This window comes from Equus caballus, chromosome 28 (genome assembly GCF_041296265.1).
Source record: "Equus caballus isolate H_3958 breed thoroughbred chromosome 28, TB-T2T, whole genome shotgun sequence".
NCBI classification, from domain to species: domain Eukaryota; kingdom Metazoa; phylum Chordata; class Mammalia; order Perissodactyla; family Equidae; genus Equus; species Equus caballus.
The window spans coordinates 17,561,607-17,584,736 of NC_091711.1; positions in this window are offsets into that span (position 1 = coordinate 17,561,607).

Below are 23,130 nucleotides of genomic sequence, written 5' to 3' on the forward strand. Positions count from 1 at the left end.
AAAATAATGCCAAGTGATTATAAACATTTGATACAACTTTTGTTCTGAATAATTGGAAATATGACTTTTCAAATTTCATGGATTTAAATTTTAGTGTGATTTTTTTTTTTTTTAAGTGACGCCCAGTTCTGCTGTATGTCTCCTGCCATTTGTGTACTGGAGACATTCTGTTTTCCTCCTCTAATGAAGTGCATTAGTCAGGAGCTCAGTGACCTCTGACAAGGCTCAGTATGGGATTATAGCCTGACAGGAGGCAGCTGGAAGGAATACTTGACAATTCACACTTAGAGTAATCCCTGAAAATTGCAGGGCAGTTATGAGGAAGTAACAGTTTGGCTCCCTTGTGAAAAAGACTAGTAAAAGAAATTTCAAGTAGAGTTTTGGGACACTAACTACAGTTTCTAAATTGAAACTAAATAATCAAGTTCTTTAAGCACCAGTCAATAGGGAACACATTTTCATGAATAGATTCAATCTTCAGTCCTATTTCAAGCAGCTACCACTTTAGTCTGTTGATAGAAACCTCATTTGCCAATGGATTATCTATAATTGACTAATTTCTTTAATAGAGTTTTAACACCTCTCACTTGTAAAAACATTTCAGCAAGGGCTCATAGAGAATAATAGTTGTAATCAGAAACATAAAATGGTCATTTTCTGTAAAAATTATCACAAGAAATCAATAATACAGATTTTTATATGTTGACTTGTCTTTTTTAACATGCTGTTTTATCTAAAATGTGTATTTTTTAAAATAATAACTGCTTTGCTATAATTTTGCTTAAAATCCTATTGTCCATCTCGCAGCAAAAATATTTTGCAAAAGTAACTTTCAAAGATTAAATGTTAAATAATTTAAAATTATCACACATAGACGTAATAACATATGTAATATATAATGAATAATATACATATATTTAAAAAATACAGATACTTTAATTTCTCTAGTAACCTCTTCCTCTGTCTAAGTCTTAGGATACCAGAAGTTTCTTCTTGTTATCTGTTACTATTTTCTTGCAGTTGTGACAGAAACTCATCCCATACCAGAGACATGAAAGCACAGAATGTAATTTCCTCAGAAAATTCACTATTTTTTTCTAACTTAGAATTTTCACCATGCACAATATATGTTGAAGGGACTTATACCTGCTTGGCACCCAATACATGTGTGATGGATTAAATGGAAATAATTCATCAGCATTGTTCTCGTAATTGTTCAAGCTATAGTGAAACAGTCTTCCCAGGTCATTCAACAAATATTATTTGGTATCCCCTGTGACAACCACTCTGCTCACTACTGTTTTCTGCTTTATTAAATGTTTTCAAAACTTGTACTTATGGTTTAGCCTCTCAATTAACTCCTTGTAAGTCTACAGTGCATTTTAATAAAAACTGGGTTAATAAACCCATACCTACTCATATTAATCCCTGCCACTTTGTAGCACTTTGTGCAGAGGTGGAGTAATCTTCCTTCCGAACAAGAAAAGACATTGAGTTCCTGATTTTCTACCTAACAATGGTAGTTTTACTACCTGCAAACTTAGTGTCTAATTTATGCATCTTTTTTTAAAAAAGGCAATCAAAGTGAATCTTTATTTGTAGTCTCTCAGCATTCTTGTTTTTTTTTGTTGGTTTTTTGGTGAAGAAGACTAGCCCTGAGCTAACATCTGTTACCAATCTTCCTCCTTTTCTTCTGTCCCCAAAGGCCCAGAACATAGTTATATATCCCAGTAGTAAGTCCTCCTAGTTCTTCTACGTAGGATGTCTCCACAGCACAGCTTGATGAGTGTTGTGTAGGTCCACACCCAGGATCCAAACCTGTGAACCCTGGGCCGCCAAAGCCTGCCCACTTAACCACTTAAGCGTGTTAACATAACCATTCGGCCACGGGGCTGGCCCCTGTATCTCCTTTTAGTATTTGTTCTCTCAGAGCTTATCAGAAAACTTGCTTAATTATGACCTTTATGAATTATCATAATTTAGGCTGAATGTCCACAGTTAGGTTTGCTTGCTTTGATGATCTGAAGATGACTAAAAAAAAGGAAAGAGGCAAAGCATCTGCTCAAACCTCACTGCTGGATGAACTCCTGGTTCCTTTGTCCAGTACTAGACTTCGAGGTGTGCTAACTGCCTGAGGGTAGGGGGAGTCAGGTCCCGGCAGTAATGGGCTAGGTAGGAATAGCTGTGCACAGCTGTGGGTCAGCACGGCAGGCTGAAGGGTCTCATGGGTCTCCTCTGGCATGTGGATTGAGAGTTACTGATTTAGACCATGTGTCTCTTAGGTAAGAGAACTACTTGTTAGATGATCAAATTCAGAGTCGTTATCTTTGGTTTAGTGTTACTCAAGGGAATGACAAAATCTTGCTAAACTTAGTTTTTCACTTCCCCATTCTTAATTTACATTCTATTGGAAAATGCTAGCTAGGACGATCTGCTCTTCATTTATTGATTTGTGTTTATTGAGACCTATTGAGAGCAATATCATGCCTGTAGGGGACTTAGAGGATAACATATAATGTATCACGCTCTTTGTGGTTCTTGCAAATTACTTTAGGTGATTTGTTCTCATGGGTTGTTCATTTAAACTTTTTTTTTCAGAATTAATATTTTTCCCATTCCTGATGAGATTCTCAGACAGTTTCTATGTTAGATGAGTTAAGAGTCCTGGACTCGACATAGTAAGACCCCAACTCTCATACTTAAAGATAACTGATCTCGAGCTACTTGTTCAATTTCTTCAAGGCTTGTCTACTTTCCTCATTGGTAAAATTGAGATTAAAATCCCATAATTCATAAGATTGTAAGAGTTAAATAAGTTAAATTAACTGCACGTGTTTTGTAAATTCAAAGGCCTCATAATTGTTTAAAATATTAAACTATGTTTTACTTGTTTCCTCCTTTCATCTACCTATTTATTGCTGATGTGTGTAATACAACTGAAATGATTATATTTAAGTTTTCTTCAGAAAAGCTTAGATATAATACTGTCTAAAGGAAATTTTCTTTGATTCTAAAAAACAATTAATCATCACCCTGATAAGCTAGTTTTTTTTTATTTTGTGGCTACACACTCACCCCGCTCACAGTATTTACTCTGTGGTGGTAGACGTGGTTGAAAATAATGATGAGAAACATATATTTTTTGTTCTGAGCACATTCAATATGCTGTAGAGTCTTTGTGTGAAACTGGTTGTTGCTTATAACTTTTAGGAAATAATAAAATACCAAAAGAGACTCAGAAATTTGGACTTGCTTTTAATAGGAAGCAAATGGACATCTGAAAACTGCTGAACAAGAATGCCACATGCTTTTTAGCTACTGTTTCATATTCCTTTTCTAACCCCACTTTTCAAATGTTTATGTGCATGTAATTGCTTTGTTTTGTTATGCAAAGTTCAATAAAAATGTGAAATCTAGCTGAAAAAACTATGTATTTCAAACCAGTTTCAGTGAACACATTTTTCCTCTTAGACTTAGTGAAAAGTTCCATGGCCCAGTTGCTAGTGGTGAGCACATTTCTTCCAAAGTCGTGCTCAGCATCTTAGGGGCAGGGCTATGCCCTTTAAACTGCTGCTGTGGAAAACCCCAGAAAGGAGGCACTGCCAGTGCGACTCTGATGCACACAGTAACGTTCACTTGAAATCAGGCAGTGCTTCCTCTTGCTCAATTAATTGGCTTTAGAGACCCTGTGACGTTCAATGCAGCAAAATTATAATTAGTATCTCATATATGAGTAAGATTGATTATTTCACATCACACCTTTATCAAAAATATAAAATATATTTGTTGTTTCCTATCAGGTTTCATTAGGTCCATGCAAGCATTTCTGTGGTGTCCTCTTTTGCATTTTAAACTTATCAAGGTAATCAGAGTTGATGATCCTGATGTTCAAGCTCAGCCTATATGTAGTGTCAGCCAGTCTTCCTTAAATTCATGTTTAACATGTATGATACGTGTAAGGAATAAATCATTCACTGATATATCTCATGGGGAACTAGATATAAAGAACGCTGTATACTTCTGGATAATGAAACCTCAAGATCATAGACCATTTTCATTACTCTGTGTATTCCAGTGTCTAGAGTAATGCCTAACATGGAATAACGCATAATACATGTTTGTAGAACGGTTAATTGTTGAACAGGAGGCTAGAGTGTTGTTGAGATGATGACTTAGAAGAAGTGTGTGGTCTTAACCTGCTAGCATTCCGTAATTTCCTATCTTACTGCTTTTCTCAGGTAATTATCTTCTGACCCTTACTAGTCCTAGCATTCTCTAATTTGACTTTAGGGGATGTTTGTATCATTTCATGGAGTGCCCTACTGCTTAATACACTACAGATCTGGATAGAGACTATATCTGTTTTTAAAGCATGACCAACCTGACAACATTGCCAATTTGTTCAAAATTCCTTTGAAGCCATTTCACCTGGGTTCTCTATATTGGCAATAAAGGGCATAGAAAGATTTTTCTATCTTGGGTGGAAGGAGGAAGAGTTCATCACGTTTACATAGTATTTTGACATTCAACTCACTGCACTCATTTTCATTCTTGAAAAATGAATAAGGCAGAGCAAATTCCACAAAATTCTATGTAAAATTGTGTGCATAGGTATGAATTTATCTGACAAGGGGTTCAATATATTTTTTATCAGATTCTTAAATGGTTTTCCGACACTCTCCTCTCCCCCAAATTAGGATCCATGATGTTGGAATTTTATAAACAAAGATGCAAAGTAAAAGGGACTTTTAGCATAAGGCATAATGTGAGAGAGCCCCGTATGCAAGTAACTACTAAAGGATGTGTTAAAAAAAGTTCACATAATTTGGGGTGGTTGGGGCATAGGGTACAGTGGGAAATATCTGAAGGTGAGGCTGCAGAGGCAATTTGTCAGATATTGTGAAAGGCCTTATGATTTGAGCTAATGAATTTAAGGTGTATCCAATCACCAATAAGAGGAAATTACAAGTTTTAAAGCAGGGAATAACAGTGGATTTTTTTTTTTTTAAAGAAACATGTTGAAGGCACCTTGGCACAAGAGTGACTAGAGACATGGAGCAGAAGGATACTGTAATAGTTCAAGAGATGAGGATCAGCTGAACTAAGAGAGAATTATCAGTCAGAATAGGGTATAGAGTAGGAAGAATCAAGGGCTGGGAGCAATGCTTGGTGAAAACAAGAGGCAAGCGGAGCTCAGGGAAGAAAGGAAGAAAAGTTGGAAAAGTGAGGAACCAGGTGAAAGATGTGTCATGGAATCTAAGGGAAGCATTTTCACATTTTCTGACACACACCTAACATTCAGTGAAGCAAATTACCAAATATTCTCTTTAGGAGTATCAAATCTCGAGGAGAGGTTGAATTGGTTAAAGATTTACACTAACTAAAGGCTATTATGAGGTCATTGGTGACCTCTCTGAAAGCAAATACAACAGATTTGTGAAGAAAGAAGTCATTATTTTAGGGTAATGAAGAATATATTTGACCTGAGGAAACTTTCATCATCATTATAAACTGCTTTTATAAGAAGTTTAGCCAAAGAGAGAATAATTCAACTCAAGAATTCTTTATTGATCATCCGTTATGTGTCAGGTGCCATGCTGAGTACTATGTTCCCCAATAAAGTTTAGAGCCCAGTGGAGAAAGCAGGCATTTAACAAGTAAACTGACTGTTAAGAAAGGCTGAGCGCAAGATGATATGGGCTAATACAACAAAGGAGCTGATCTACTTTAGACCAAGGATGACCTCCCTTAGGGAAGAGACGACTAAGATGAGATGGGGAATGTCACTGGGAGTTAGCCAGCAAACACTGGTTGGGGGCATGAGAAAAAGGAAAGAATATTGCTGGTTGAGAAATATGTAAAGGGATAGAAACAAGCGAGATGATAGAGTTTTTAAATTGTACAATAGATTGTACCCAGAAAAGTTTAGATATAACCTTCACGGCTTACCACCTCACTTCCTTATTGGAAATAGAACATTACCAGTAATTTTGAGTGCTCTCTGTTCCTTTGCTCGTGTACCCCTCCCCTCTTTCTTCAATATATGTACATAGATATTGAAATATATATTATGTATATTTAATATATAATTACTATTATGAATTTTGTGTATGTTATTTACTTGTCTTGCTTTATATTATTAATATACATGTATATGTCTTTAATTCACATATTGTTAAATTTTGTTAGTTTCTGAATTTTATGTAAATAGAATCTTATGACGTATTATTTTGTGATTTTCTTTTTTTCATTTACATCATGTTTTGAGAGTCATCCATGCTTATTCTGGTAGCTGAGGTAAATTGATTTTCATTATTGTATAGTTGTCCAATGCAAGAGATATAAAAATTTACTTATACATCAATCAGACATTCGGTTTCTTTCCAGAATTTTGCTTTACTGACTATACAGCTCTAAAAATTTTTGTATTTTCACCTGTTGCCCAAGTGTGAAAATTTATCTGGGGTATTTTCCTAGGAGTAGAGTTCTAGGCCATTGGAAAAGAACATGCTTAGCACCACCATGTAATGCCAAAATGTTTTTGGAGACCACAGTTTTTGAGGACCTGAAAAAATTTGAGATTGTTAAAATAGAGACAGGATGAGTAGGTTGTGAGAAGACAAGATCAAGGGAAAGTTTGTTAGCTGTTTGTGTGTGTGTGTGTGTGTGTTGGTGTGTATGTTTTCAGCCAAGGAAACATATAAGTGTATTTATGATAGCACATGGGAGGAAACCAGTAGAGAGAAAATTTCTGAAGATAAAAGTGGGAAACTGCATAACTAATTGTACAAGTTGCAAAAGGAGGTGGGAGAAGAGGAGTTCAAGATTCTATGTGAGAGAGAAAAAAATGGAAGCTGAAAGATTAAGTGAATAGAGATCAAAAGGCTAAAGTGGGAGAATGGAGGAAAAAACCAGTCTTCAGTTACACTGCCCAGTGCTTCTTTCCACTGGTTAGGACTGGTAAAAAAACAAAAACGAAAACAAAACAATAGCAGTGCAATGTAAAAGAAAATACATTATTGCTTCCTAATTTAAAACAAATGATGTTTTAAATATAGTCAAAGAGTGAAGGTTTTGTGGGTGTTCCCATGTACTAACTCAAGTTAACATGGGGGAAAAGTGTGAATTAAGTCCAAGAGCCCAATGTAAATACTGGAAAGCTGCTTTCTTGGAGTTGCCCTTGAAAAATGTCTCTTGAATTTAGGCTGGTCACCATTTTTCACCAGCATTAAGGTAGTTCAACTAACTTTTGTTAGTAACCGAGCTATATTCTTCGAAAGGATATGTGCCTGGTTGAATACTCTTTTTCTTATATTATTGCTTTTATTACAACAACGGTCCAGGGAGCTCTATCTTGACCATTACATTGAGCATTTCCAATGCAAGGACCGAGTTGGGAAAATTCAAACATTTGAGATGAGTCCATGAACAGCTACTTGAGTCAGTTGGAACAACTGTGTCAGTTAATCAAACGTTCCCTAAAGAAGTGTGCATGATGGCTTCTATATTTTTTGGCAAATATCCGTGTGTGTGTATATACAGATACACATACACGTACACACACATATGTATATATATATATAAAATATTCTGGATATTATATATAATTATATATTTCTTATACATTCATATATATTTCATATTTAAATATATATGAAATATTCATGTTATCTTTCAACACTATTTTTAATTCTTTTCAATACTTAGACCTTTTGGGAAAGCTAATTTGTCTCAAGCTGGAATATGAGTTCCAGGATTCTACTTTTTGCTTCAAGAAATGGCTTTAGAAGAATCATTTGAAAAACGTCCTTATAGGTAAAAATTAATTAAAGAAAGGCTAAATGCTTCCAGACTTTCGCTACTCTTTGTGTCTAGGCTAGCCAAGCCTATCTCAACTTGTTGTTATTCCATTCTGCCTAATTTTCTTTGCATTTAGTGACTCTGTTACACGTGTCTGCTATATGTTTTTCAAATACTTAATCATCTACTTGTTTTGTCCCAGAGGAACTTTTTATTTACGGATGCAGCTGAAATATATTTGTGCTGCTTCTTTACTATTTAATACCCCTTGAAGCTAATCTCACTGGAAAATTCTTCCTGCTCCCTCCCCCCTAAAGTCAATATTCATGCCTTGTTTTTGAGGCTATTTGAGGTCAAAACAGCAAAAATCCTACAGGCATGCTGACTTTAGCTTTAGTTAAAAGCAGGCAGCTATACGTTTGGAAAACCTTGTATAATTTATATGGTGTGGGCAGTATCTTTAGCACTCTGTATGAAAAAGGTCTCAAGTAAAAGCTTGCTGGTCGTCTGCTCTAATGTAACACCTTTAGATCTCATATGAGGTCATCAGAATCACATGTGCATTTACTCCTTTCGAAAAACTATCACATGGGTAACATATTAAAGCTTGACATGATTTTTCCATTGCTGCCAGCTTTAAGGTCACAAACAACTCTAACCTCAGCTGGAAAGATAACACTTTATTTCTTATGGTCTTTTAAGAGGTAGGGTTTCCATTTTCTTTATAACCCAGGTCACCTTAAGAAAGATTTGTGATTACTATTTGTAAAAGAGTGTTTTAGCTTCTGGCCCAAACTCCTGATTTTTATACAGGTTTGGTTTCAGCATCTATTCTGTCCTTTGCTCCCAGCGGGGTACAAAGAGCCACAATACAATATGAAGTGGTCCTTTATATCCTGACTTCCCCATCCTATATATATGCTTGAAAATAGAAGTTATATGAAAAACTAGAAGTTATACAAAATACATGTGTCCAGATTTATAGTGGAATTTTGAAAAGAACCTGTTGTGAACTGAAAAGTTATAAGCTGGCCTCCCCAAACTAGTTGCTGATAACCTGCTTCATCTGTCTTATGTCTGAGAGCTAAGCTTAACTCGGAGATGGGGCAACCTTTCCAGCTCGGAAGTCAACATGAGAAGAAACAGTGACGGTGAAGGTTGGAGATGATTTATGTCCCTCTCACTCCTCTTACCTTCCTCAGACACTCGTGGAAATATTTCAGTGACCTTAGCGCCCTATTTATGCCCAGAGTAATTTGACTTTTTTGCTTGCATTAGATTAGTAACTATATTGATTCTAGGAGCTCATTTAATGATTCATTTTTTTAATAACCATGTGTGTAAATAATTTTCAAAGTATGTTCTCAGTTTCATTTAGCTATTTAACAAATTAAATAAGATTACCCCATTCCCCTGTTGAAAAAATTGAGGCTGGAGGTATTTAAAATAATCTTCTCTAAATTACATGATTAATAAATTATAGAGTGGAATTCTAGATTCCTGACTCTTCATCCAGTGCTCTTTTTACTGTGCACTCTATATAATGTTGAAATATGAAGGATTCATCTTAATTCACGTTTGGAATCTTACCCTGACATTTAGTGTTTAATGTCTTTCCTGGTTAGAATCATACTTAGACAAATTTGCTTTAACCAATTCTCAGCTAACAAAAGCCCCTTTATCAGTATTAGTGTAAATCAATTAACCTCCTTTACTTTCTGCTGAAAGTTCCAAACTTCAGATGACTTGCCCATTAACTTTGACTCTGTGCCCAGGGTACTAACAACAATAAAAACAAACATCTACTTGATGTGCTGCATGTGCGGTTATTATCAGTTCAGTTTCCTTATGCGTTCCTTAAAGAGGACCTTCAGGAGTTGGCTCTGATAGATTACATAGTGGCAAGATTTTGCCATAGAGGAACTGTTATGGGTGACTCCTTTGCAAGAACTGACCATGATCGCTTTAAATAGATTTTAAATTGTCTCCTTCCAACAGTAAGGTGCAAGAATTTCAGCATTCTGTGTGCCAAACAAGTGCTTATTCAGAGCAAAGTTCTCACAAGTACACAACGGGAAAATGAGGCAAAGATGCAATTTACACAGCACTTTGCAAATGGTTTATAAAGCTTCATTGTTTTGAAGGAAGGCAAAACTATTCAATTTATTTCACGAAATCAATTTACTTCACAAAAGAGACCATCCAAAACTGTTTGAAGCATAACTAAAATCCCAGAATAAGGAAAAGTCAGGCACACAGCAAAGAAGTTTGCTGTTTGTTGGAGTTTCAAAGAGGACATACCTGAAGTTTTCCTTCCTTCCTCCCTTCCTTTTTTCCTTCCTTCTTTCCTTCCTTCCCTCTTCTTTCCCTCCCTTCCTCCCATTCCCCTCCATCTCTCTTTCCTTTCTCCCTCCTTCTTTCTGTTTCTTTTTGTGTATGTAAGGAAGATTGTCACTGAGCTAACATCTGTGCCAATCTTCCTCTATTTCATGTGGGACACCGCCACAGCATGGCGTGACAAGCGGTGCCAGGTCTGCACCCAGGATCCAAACCTGTGAACCCTGGGCGCCAAAGCAGATCACATGAACTTAACCTCTATGCCACCGGGCGGCCTCTGTTTCTTTTTTTCTTGATGATGAGAGAAATATTTGCTCTCAAATAAAACTTGACATAGTTATATAAAGTTCAGAGCATACTATATAAATAAATGACTGCTTACACTTTCTCCATTTTTTAATCCACTTTTAGGTTACAGTTGACTAACTACCCTAACATAGCACATGTTGTATAACATGGCCCTCCTAGCCATGCCTGGTTTTCATCTCCTAACACAGACAACTCACCACGTAAGTTCCACAAAACTGGAACTGACCTACAACTTATTCAATGACATAAGTATCTGGATCAAATACTTGACCTCATGGGAATACCCTTAACTTCTGAACTTTTCTCCTCAAGGATTTGTAACAAGTAGTTCATTGACCAAGCCATAGTCACTTCTTGACTGGCCTTTACCAGAAAGTAGCTTTCCATTTGGATTTCTCCCTTCTGTGGCTCTCTTCTAATGAAGTTTCCACCAAGAAGCCATGGTGATCTTTTAAAAATGTAAGCAATCCAGTAGTCCTTGCTTAAAATTCATCATGGGCTTTTCTTGCACTTAATGACAGTCACACTTGGCTGACATGAGGACCTTAAATGAACTGACCACTGTCCATCTCTACTACTTAATTTCTTTCTGCCTTCCCACTTGTCACTTATGGTTCTGCCACTTGATTCTGCTTTGTTTTAGAATTTCTGTGCATATGCCTTCTTCTACCTGGAATGCCTTTCCCCTGCCTCTTCCTAAGGCTGAATTCTGCTCATCTGTAGGTCAAAGATGGGCAATGTTCTAGACGGGCCAAAGGATGGGCCAGACAGTAGATATTTTTAGGCTTTAGGGTCAGAGAGTCTCTGTTGCAACTATTCAATTCAACCATTGTAGAGTGAAAGTTCTATGTGTTCCAATAAAACTTTTTTTATGAACACTAAAATTTGAATTTTATATAATTTTCATGCATAACAAAATATTCTTCTTTTTTATTTTTTTAAAAAAATCACTTAATTGTAAAAAACCATTCTTAGCTTTAGGGCACACCAAAACAGATGGCCTAGCTTGCAGACCCCATGCTCTAAATTAGCTTAAATATCATTTCATAAAGACTTTCCTTAACTTTCTTATCTAATGAAGTCTATTCCTTATCTCAGCACTCTTATTTTAATTTTTATTACCTTTTCTTTTGGTAATTGTTTTTTCCGAATTGTTGTTTGTTTGATTATTATGTCTTGTTCACTCAATTACAAGTCCCCTGATCTTGACTATTCCACTGATCCTTGAATCCACAGTTAGAATAATGCCTGGTGTATGGTAAGTGCCCAGTAAATATTTGGTGACTAAATCAATTAATTCTGTGAACTCATTTTACTGTAACTCAAAGTGCTTTAAAAAATGAGCTCTGCCAAACTGTTTGGGGTGCTTTAAATCAGTGTGAGAATGGGACTTATTCGACAGAAACATCTTATCTTTCTCAATGTGTCCTGTCTTCAAACTAATTTTGAGAGACTATTTACTCTTATTTGTTTTGTCTATAAGTAACAGTGCATAACAGGCATAACAGTGCAAAAAAATTTACACAGGTTCACTGCGTGCATCACATTGTGTTTACAAAAAGAGCATAAAAAGAGACAATGCATTATTATAAGTTTTAAGAGAAGACTTTTATTTGACATTCAAATTACAGTCTTTATCGCAGAAATAGATTCCTGTGGTGTCATTGGTGAGTCTCATGACAGGTCTTTGGTGGATAAAGAACCAGAAGTAGCACAATAGTTTTGGCAGTCACTGCTGATGTCCGTCTGTCACCCCACCCTCCCCACCACTTCTCAGCAGCAAAGCCCCTGTGTGATTGTGCACCCAGGAAAGCTGACCCCACCTTAGTCCCCAAGTTAATACTGATGAGTCTCAGCCAATCTTGACAATTTCATGCCCCCTGCTAATGGAATCACCAGGCAGGTGCCAACAACACCAAGAGGTTTGTTGGTTTGTTGGGGGCTTTTGTGAAAGATTTTCCTCCTTGTCAAAAAGGGACACAAACAAAGAGAAACTGCTCTTTATGTCTTTGAACAAGGTCATTTGAAGGCATGATGTCTAGCACAGTGGCAGCCTTCTTGGCAACATGAGTGGAAAACTAGGAAAATTACAGAGATGCCGCCTGAGAAGCTGGAAACTACCTTCCAATTCTGTGAAATATTCTCTTGATTAGGCCACTGATTCTGAAACTGTAATTTGCAGCTGAATCATTTGGGAATTTTCTTAAATTTAAGATTATAATTCAGTAAGTCTACATGCTTCCAGGTGAGGCTGATACTGCTGGTCCAGGGCCTACACTTTCAGTAGCAAGGCTTTAGGCCTCTGTTAGTTTTGTGCTACTTAGAGCTGAAAGGACCTTAACTAATACATTATACAAACCAAATATGCATAAATAATGAGTAGCTGATTTCTCTCTCTGGCTCCATTTACACTAGTCAGACACATAAATATAGATTATATAAATTTTTCATGTTGTTTTAATCAGAAAAACAAATCATGTTCTTTCTTAACAATTACTGCCTTTCTTTGAAGAGATAATCAAACTACTAGAATCTGCCTTCTGTGATAGCATTGTGAATTAGGTAAAAATAGAAACTTCTATTGAAACTTTGGCATTGCGTTTATATTTGATAGTGATATAATTTTTTACCACAATTTTCAAAAGTGATAAATGTTGGAAATAGATCATGTGGCTTCTCAAAGATACATTTACTGTTAGATATGTTCATTTGGCAATTCAATCAATTAAAAAGAAAATTTGCTCAACTAAACTTTTGAGTAGGCAAGCAAACTACAGGTCTTTTGCTTGTTACACTAAATTGTTTTTCAAATGTTGTTTTGCAGTTATGTCAACACAAACTGAAATAAATCAGAGCAGAGACAAAAATATCAAGACAGTGAAAAATTAAAGATGCATCTAAAAACTAAGGAAAATCTTGTTTTCTGCTTTAAGACCTTCATTTTAGTGTCTCAGGCATTGCTTGTCTGGAACAATGCAAAAGTCATAAGAACACTATTGTGAAAAGGGAATAAACAATGAACAAAATTGCCTCACTACAAAAATTGACCTGGAAAAATATGAATGATGGCTTAAGGATGAAAACTGTTTGCATCTCATGGTAAACAGAAGATGGCTTCTTCTCATGATTGCCTGTTACTTACAGGAAATGGGTATTCCTTGTATATGTTGTGATTATTGCTATCAGCCCAATATCATTTATCTAATGTGCTAAAATATGTTTTGCATAATGAAAGTGTTGCAAAGAAATGTAATTTCATCACAATTCTTTTTCATATTTTCCAAACAAAAATAAAGGTTAGGTCAAAATCAAAAGTTCCTTCTTTTTTGAGAATGAGTAACTGGCTGGCTTAGCAGCCAACCCAGATGCATGGCCAATTAATGGGTCAAGAAACAAGTTCAGCAATCCAGGAACACGATGTTGATTTTGGCCAGTCTCTAATGAATGTTTGTCCAAATATTTAGGGTGGAGCTGACTTTAGTTTTCCTTTCTCCTAGCAGGATGCTTAAAATGAAATCTTCTTCTGCAAATCTCCTTCCTACTAGTCCTCAACTTTTTAGGCAAATTGTTATGTCAGATTTATGTTTCTCTGGTCCTATAGAATCAATGTCAGTTCCCCGCTCTCTGAATTATAGAATGTCTCAAATCTCTAACTATATGCTGACCTTGAATGCCATGGATTTATAAACACTGATATCTATTGCTGTGTTCCTACGCACTTCACTTTTGTGTTGTATGATTTGTTTATGTGTTTTATATACATAGTTCTTACTGCATACTTTTAATATTTTATTGTAGATATTAAATTACAAGTTGAATGGTCTTAGATTAAGAATTATAGACCAACATAGAAATCTAACTTAATTCTTTAATTAATAATTTTAGTCATTTATACTCACAAGAAAAATAATGTTTAATAAAAAATTAAACAAAATTTAATAAATGTTTTATATATAGTTAAATAAAAAGTTTAATAAGATGTTCAAGAAAAAGTCTATGTCATCACAAATGTGTATTCATGGTACCAACATACTTGATTGGATGCTAAAATGATTGATAAATAAGTGAAAACAGGTCATTTTTGTTTAAAATCTGTTTAGATGAATTATATAAAACCCGTTTGCTCAGACTCAGCCAAATGGAGCAGACAAAATTTTCCAAACCAAGTTATACATGTTGGGCCCCATTGCATAAATCTCATGCTGGGTTACTTTTGTTTCCTTCTTGCTGAAGTTTCAACAAAAAAATCAGTGTGGTTGGGAGAAATGAAGTAAGAATGCTGGATTCAAAGATGTTACTATTCCATATAGATATAAAGGTTCCATATAATTTCACAACTTTTTCAAATTTCCCATAACACTTATAACTCTAGGTTTTGTTTCTCTGAGAAATATTTAATGTTCTATAATAAAGATAAGTTATTCTTAATATGGTAAATGATGAAGGTATGGCAATCTAATCAACATCACATATTTTGAAAATATTGAAAAATGGATATTGTCTGCATGTGTTTAGCTAAAAGTCTTGTTTTCATAATCTTCAGATTAAATTTACTTGCAGTCAGAGTTTTTGTTTTCTTACAGCAAAAGAGCAAGTGAACAAATCAATAGATCTTTAAGTTTAAAAAGATGCCATAGGCCATTGTTAAATTCTAGGTTACTATGGCAATTGTAGAAAATTAAAATTACATGATGCTGTCTTCTTTTGAAAAGATCAATCGAAAGCAATTTTATTTGAGCTGTGATTTTCAAAATTACAACCTACTGGTTTAGATTCACTGTACAGCCAACCGTATGAGCAGAATACGATCATTAGGATAGCTTTAATGGAACAAGCTCTTAGAAGAAAAGTGAGTTTAGACATCACAGATAGTCTACATTTATTGTTTTTCTATATTTAAAGAAGCATAAGTAAAAATAATAATAAAAATATCTGCACTGCAGCCTATTTTGTGTAATAGTATTTTCTGGGCTAAAACACTGTAGATCAAGTGTAGAATTGGCCCCAATGATAAGCATGACACATAGTGATTATTCAGTATGGGTCAGGTGCTATGCCAAACACTTGACGTGGATCTCTCTTTTCAACATGTAACAGTCCCTGAAAGATAGGTACTCTTTTTCTCTCTATTTTAAAGATCTGGCAACTGAGGCTTAAAGTGGTTGAAGAACTTGCTCAAGGTCAAATCATTAGCAAGTATTTCTACCCAGATTTGAATCCAAGCAATCTGGGCACCGGGAACCATGTTTTATTCATCTTTGCATCCATAGCATCTTACACAATGCCTGGTTCCTAATAGGCTCTCCTGCCATATGTGCTTTAAAAAGAAATGAATGAACAGGTACCTGGAGCCATAGTGCAGCAGGCTCGGCTTCTGAGCCCTTTATTAACTGAAAGGAAAGGCTGAATTCTGGTGTTACATCAAGGCTCAGCTGCATGGCAGGCCCATCACTCTGAATCATTCTAACACAAATTACAGGCTTCAAAAATGGTTTGCGAAGGTTACATTTTTGAGTTTACTGCACTGTAAGATCTCTTAAATTTCACTCCCGTCTCTGGGCAGCACTCATTCTGATTGTATGTTGGTTTGTTCGTTCAAGTGAAGGAGAAAGCCAGCTTGAAAACAAACCACGAATACAGATTGCTTTCCGACTCTGCTTCCTGTGTTTGTTTATCCCAGTACCAGAACCAGGATGCCTGCAGAGATGTGTGCCGATAGGCGACCAGGAATGAAATCCCAATCCCAGTTTGGCACTAAGGAAGCCACTCTCCCCAGTGTCTTTTACAATGTGCTGACTGTAATGCTTTGACCATAAACCACTGGTAACAGCAAGAAATTAGGCCCTGGTTAGAAACATATTACTGCATTGCCGAATCCTTCTGTGGAGTTCAACTACTACACAGTTTTAGGTTAAAGCAAAGCAGGTCTTCACTTCAGCCAAATCTGACTTTCGTTTCTAATTACCTCAGAGAAGAATTTTGGCTGATAATTCATTTTATATGATTTGCTTCGCGAGGAGATATACTTACAATATATTTGGTAAGTAAACATCTTTTCTACTAAAAAGGAGATACTTACTAACTAGTAGATATCCCCAGTGGAAAATGCTGGGCCTGGGGTGGGGGAAGGGGCAGGGGACAGGAATTGTGATGATATCTTAGGTCACTCGAATTGGGAAAGTGGGAGTTTGAGAAGAGAAATAAAGATTATGAGAGGAAAAAGAGAGTGAAACTCTGAGGACTCCAGAGAAATATCTGGAAAAGTCGAGGACCTCATTCTAGGGCACACTCCTGCCAGGTTGGTACCAAGGTCTCTAACTCTCGTTGGGCTTGCTTGGTTGTTTACATATATCCCACACACACACCTTCTACACACTGACCTTTTTCATTTCTCTCGGTTGATCTATCCTCACTCCTTTTATCTTGAAAGATAAAGTGGTGCAAACATGCAGTTGAAGAGACCTCCTGGAATATCTCTCCTAAAGTCAGCTGGGTAAGATAACGCGACGAAGACCTCCATTTCTCTAGTAACTTCCAAACTTCCGTGTTGTTCAAATGAGCATATCAGGAATACCAGCACCTCAAGGGACGTTTCCTTAGAATTTCTAAAGGGAGACAAACATTTCTAGGACGACAGTTTGTGCCCAGGAGAGACTCCACTTATCATTCACTTATTCAACAAATCTGTATTGAGTGCTTGCTATATGGAAATAAGTGAAAGTAATAATTTAAAAAGACATTATAATTCATAGTCCCTTCTCTAGAAGAGCTTATTTTGTAGCAAAAATTTCCAATTTGACAGTTTGAAATTATGGGTTCACTGAGAAATTCTAACTCCCAAATTCCAATATAGATTCTTGTTTGTGATAAGCCCAAGCCCTGACCTTTGTAAGTTTTGGCTACTTGGTCATTTTTATAATTGATCATAACTCAAGTTTCTTTCTTTTTGAGATCCCTCCTAAGTCATTCCTGACAATTAATTTTACTAACTGCTAATCCTGATTCTCTAAAGTGATTTGTGTCTACATGCTCCAGGCTCATTGTCAACCTAAGAAATTTTAGTGAGCACCAGTGAATATATTCTCAGCAAATCCTTCCATTTTCTTTATCTAAATAAAATACTTCTGTTTCAATGATAAAACTGCTAGTATGCTTATCCGTATATATATTTTTTAATTTCAAAAATTTCTCATGCACTTAAGGGATGAAAAACATTCCAATCTTTGTTCATGATTTATTATATTAAGAAGGCTTAAAATACAGACTTTGGTCATAGCAATTATAATGGTTTCTATTTATTCTTGTTTTAAAAAGGAAACTTTTAATTGAAATAGAACATACATACAGACAAGTGCACAGAACAAAAATATCTGCCTATTTCTTTGGACTAACTAGCACAGTCATATGCAGTCGTAGGCTGCATTATATATGTAAGGCGATATCACTTTTTCAAAAACCTAAAGGTTTTAAGTTTTGGATTCTTTCCTCTGGTTTCCTTTCTTTGGAAGCAAATGTTGGAATAAAATACCACAGTTTCCCTAAATTTAAGGCGCATATATATATATTGAGGGGGGATTTAAAGGCACTCGAACTATACATTATGAAGGAATGTAAGGCTTATACATAGACATATTTACATTGGCAGGGAGGAAAACCCCCAGTTCTTGTGAACAGTATTCTCTTGCAGGTTTTCCTCAGCTCTTTATAGAGGATATGCCACTGTACCAAAATGTCAGGAAACTAATGGTAATAGTAATGATGATTTATCTCTTTGCACATCCTCGGAAATAAGACATCCTCTCCAAAAGTTAATCTTTCCATTAATTAACATATTGTTTTACCAACTAGATGCAGGAATAATAATGAAAGGGTTGCAACGTATTCAGTAACATATTCAGTCATACCCACCAGGAATCATTTATTTATCAATCTGTGTATAAATACTTAATGTAGCTGACTTATTTAGTTATAAAAGGGTTTTCAGGTGCAAGTCCAAATTATTTAGACTATAAAGTTCGTAAGAACACAGTATAGTGTGGCCTAAAGAACCCTGAAGTTGCCATCAGGAGACATATTCTGATTTATATTCTACCACTAGTCGCTGTGTGACGTTTGGTTGATTATTTTAGCTCTTTAGGCCTTGCGTTACTTCTCTCTTCCATTTCCACCCATTTCTAACATTCAGTGATTTCTTATGGCTGACAGCCTGTATGGAGACAAATGATCTGGTTTGAATGAACTCAGTATTTTTAAAGATTACCTTATTGACTTGCTTAACCTACCCTTGTAGTTTACTTCATGAGATTAATAATGTTAGTTGTTCTGTTTTCCACAGTATCACCTCTTCTGATTGTTTAATCACTTTCTATAATTCGACGTAGATGCTTGATTACACAACAGGTTTTGATTCAGAGCACGTACAAAGTACTGAGAGAAACAGCAAAGATGAGCTTGGAAATACCTGAGCAGGATTGTGTACTCAAAGTAGAGCGCTGAAAAGATCACTTAACTTGCTGTATTCTTTTCTTTCCCCGTCTTTATCACCATGTAAAGCAATTAGCCTGTCACTGAGCCATTTTAAGCATTCAGTTACTTATTCAGATACTTAGGATTACTATTTACCCAAATAAAATATGAATTTTCTCATCTTTTCCCTAAAATGGCTTTTATGAAGACTTCTTAAATACCACATTGAATCATCACTTTCCATTTCTTATTTTTTTGACCTATGCTTGATATTTACACTCCCTCCAACCTCTTCCCCCTGAATGTTTGAAATCTTTCTTCCTGCTCGTCTCTGGCCATTGAGACTCAGAATTCTCTGTCGGCTTACCTTCCTCTGCCTGCACACTCAATATTGACCTTCTCTATAGCTCTCTTCTGGGATCTTTTCTGACTCTACTCACTTTTGAGTGAGTTTATGATTTCAATACAAGGCCCTCCAACTACCTATCTTTAATTTTCAACTCTCTCCTCGGTCCAGATCCTTATTTCTAACCGTGGCCTATTCGATTTAGATCTCCTATAAGACTCTCAAATTCAACATGAACAGGAGTAAAATTTAATTATCTCTTCCTCACTTTTCCAAATGCTCTTTCTCCCTTAGTGTTTATTTTTAACACTAGCATGCAGTCCATGGAGTCATCCAAGAGAGAAATCTGGGACCCGTGTTACTCTTTATTTCTCATGGTTTCCTAGTTATGCAGGCAGACTCTAGAGTCCTTGCTGGAGTTTGAATTCCAGCTCGACGGGTCCTCTACTTAGTAGGGGTGTGACCTTGGGAAGACACTTGACTGCTCAGCGCCTTAGTCTCTTCATCTGTAAAATGGGGATAATAATTGAAAGAACACCTTGGGTTGTTTTGAGCATTAAATGTGTCGTGTATAAAGTTCTTAGAATGTTATCAGGCAAAGAGTGAGCACTCTATAAATGTCAGCTCTTATTGTCATCACGATCACCATTGTCATTCCTTTCAGGGGGTAGCTCCTGACTCACTGCTCTTGCCTTCTTCTGGGACTTCATGGTCTCCACCTTGGACCCTTGAGCTAGGGATTCCTCCATGTTCTGTCCCCTGCAGTCATTCCCTGACTTAATCTATGCCTCACTCTGCCACTTGAGTGATCCTATAGACTTTCAAAGAAAGTCTACCCTATGTACTACTTTTATGGTTTGTATGTTTGCATGACATTCGTAATGGGAATGATACTATCTTATACAGTTTTCTATTACTAGTGCTTGGCATAAAGCTAAAACTCAAATCTTTGTTAAACAAAATAACGAATGAATGTTAGCTTATTTAGAACTATGATGTAATCCAAGGCTTAAAATTTCATGGTCATCAAATTATATTTACTAAATAGAGTCCTGAACAGACCAAACAAAAAAACTAAATGGTGCTATTCCTCTGTGTGTTTTTAAACATGTAATTAGTAAAACTTCCGTGGCCATAGGTGAGTTTTAATATCTAAAATAGTGTCTAAGTTTAAATTACATACTCTATTTAGAAGAATCTTACACAGATTGTTGCAGGAAGTTTCCAGGTCTAATTCGACACTTTTCTGTCTAAATACACCCCCTCTGGTTGATCTTTTACCTTTTCATGAGGCCAATTAGAAGTCACTTTTTAATGTTTTCTTAGAGAATTAAGAATCCATGATAGGCCCTCTCTAGCTAACCCTGCTAGGGGATCCAAGCACTTTAGTGACTGTTAAGCCTAGCATTAGGTGACAGACAAATATTTGACACCTCCCTCTTTGTCAGAGTACCCAAAACAGCACAGCAGGCTCTCCCATTAGATAAGGTATAAGTTAAAACCACCAATCCACGTTTTATTCTGGCTTGTCAGCATCTAAGTTAATCTTTCAAAAAAAAAAAAAAACAAAATTGGTGAAAGCTTTGCATCCATAGCTAGCTATTTTGAAAAGACTGGGATTCAAGAATAATAACTTCTTCTGAGTTTGTTCTTTGGATATATTCTGGCTATGCCAAGGGACTCATTAATTCGGTCAGTGGAAACATCAAATCCAAATCATTCTAGGAAAAATTTTCAGTTTATTCAATAAGAATTTACTTCACTTCAAATTTGGACATGACCATAAAATTATACTCAGAGTAACAATCCTGAAAATTGACTAAATGGTGGGTTTTATTGGGCTTGACAATTAATTAGGGCTTTCTGAAAGCAGAATTGTATATTTTGCTTTGGTGGTATGTTACTGAGACTGAAAAGTCTGTTTTCCATAGATTTAGATGTCAAGGACATTTACTTTTAAATGAATAAGCGTTTATGCCTAACTACCTTAATTATAAATACTAGTTTGAGATTATAATAGCCATTCTGTACATTACTCAAATGGGAAATTATTATTATGTCTTCTGAAGTCACTTACATTTTTACCTTTAAGTTTCTATGTTAGAATTTGTTTTTGTCTATGCTTTGGTTTCTCACTAAATTATATGCTTCTGAATTGAGATACTACTTCTGGTATGTCTTTGTATTTCTTTCCACAATGCTTTTGACATATTGGATGTACAAAAAAATAAAAGCTTCCATTTAAGTAAATAAATTATCATTTATAAGCCTTTAATAATCAAAGCAACCTTATGAAATAATTACTTTCATAAATAAAAAATCAGAGGTTCAGGGAATTTAAAGAACCCTCACTGAATTTCACCTGGGAGAAAATGCAGAGGGTGAATTTAAGTCCATGACTATGTCCACTATTACATATTGACTATTACTAAAGGCAGGCACTTAAAAAAGAGTATAGAAGTCCTGGGAAAAATCTTTGGTTAAAAATTACTCAGATGAATAATTGAAAAAAACTCCCTGGATATTATGAGTTATGTTTTCTCTACCATAAGATGACTTGTCACTTCAGTGGATGACAGAGAAATGATCCTGTACTAAGCATGGCTGGACTCAAAGACTAATTTAGGCAAATATTTCAGTTAATGTTGTAGTGGTCATGAAACAGTTAGATTTAATTTGACAGATAAAACCATCTAAGAGTTCTGATCTTGTACATGGTGAAAAAGCAGTAGGTGATGGGTCAATGAGAGTACTCCTTCACATAGGCTGTCCAAGCTTAGTTCCTGGTGGGTTAATCAGGATCCTTCTCAGCAGCTGGGATGCAGGGACAGAATCTTTCTCTCAAATCCTCAAAACCCAGCTCAACGAGAGGACACAGATTAGGCTAGGCAGGGGTAAGGCACTAGCCAACTTGGGTTCAAATCCAATAGGGACAATGAACTGCAATTCAGAATCTCCCACAGAAGTACATTTACATCTCCTGGGCACATACACTAAAATCTGTGTGGGAAGGTGGCTAATCAAGGTGCTTATAGTGATTGGTTCAAGGATGTGAGCATATTTCAAGCCAGCACACAGACATTTACTTCTAGACTTCTTTCTTGAAATCACAGAAAGAGAAACTATGGTATTGTTAGCTAGGGTAATGTAAGCTAAAGTTTCTGTGGGTCCCCATGTCAAGCATCCCAAGAACAAAACCAACACAGAGAAAAGCTGACGATGAGAAGAAGCAAAAGAGATGGAAACAGAAAAGATAAGAAAAGTGAAGGGAAGGAGAGAGAAAAAAGAAAAATAGAGCCTGGGTTTTCCTACATTGTTTGAGCACCTAGTTCTGGAAATTCTTGATCTGCCTCTCTAGTTTTCAACTTCAAAACTCATTTGTTTTGTTTTTCATTTAAGGTAATTTGGTTTTGCAATGTAGCATCCTCATTCAATGAAGAGCAACATTTGGGCAGTGTTTAATCACAAAAAAGTGATACTAGTTAATTAATTAATTATTTAATAATATATAGCCTCACATGAATGTTGTAAATGTTGAACAATAGAAAACGTGTGAAAGGAAGACATAATTACTAATTATTATTATTCTTTTTGAGTTACCTGTGTACTTTGTATTTTATGAACACACTTAAAAATATATGTCTAGTGTTGGAAAAGGAGAAAACTGTCATTACTTACAGGTAGTAGAATTATTTATTTAGAAAAATCTCCAAAATCCCAGGAAAAGTTTTGGGAATAATATGAGGTTTTAGGGAAAAAGCTGGATATGGGATTAATGAATAAAACTCCTTTGTGTTTCCAGTGTGCATACAAGCAAAAGCAAGAAAAAACTGGAACTGTAATTAAATAGAACATACTAGCTGCAATCTTCT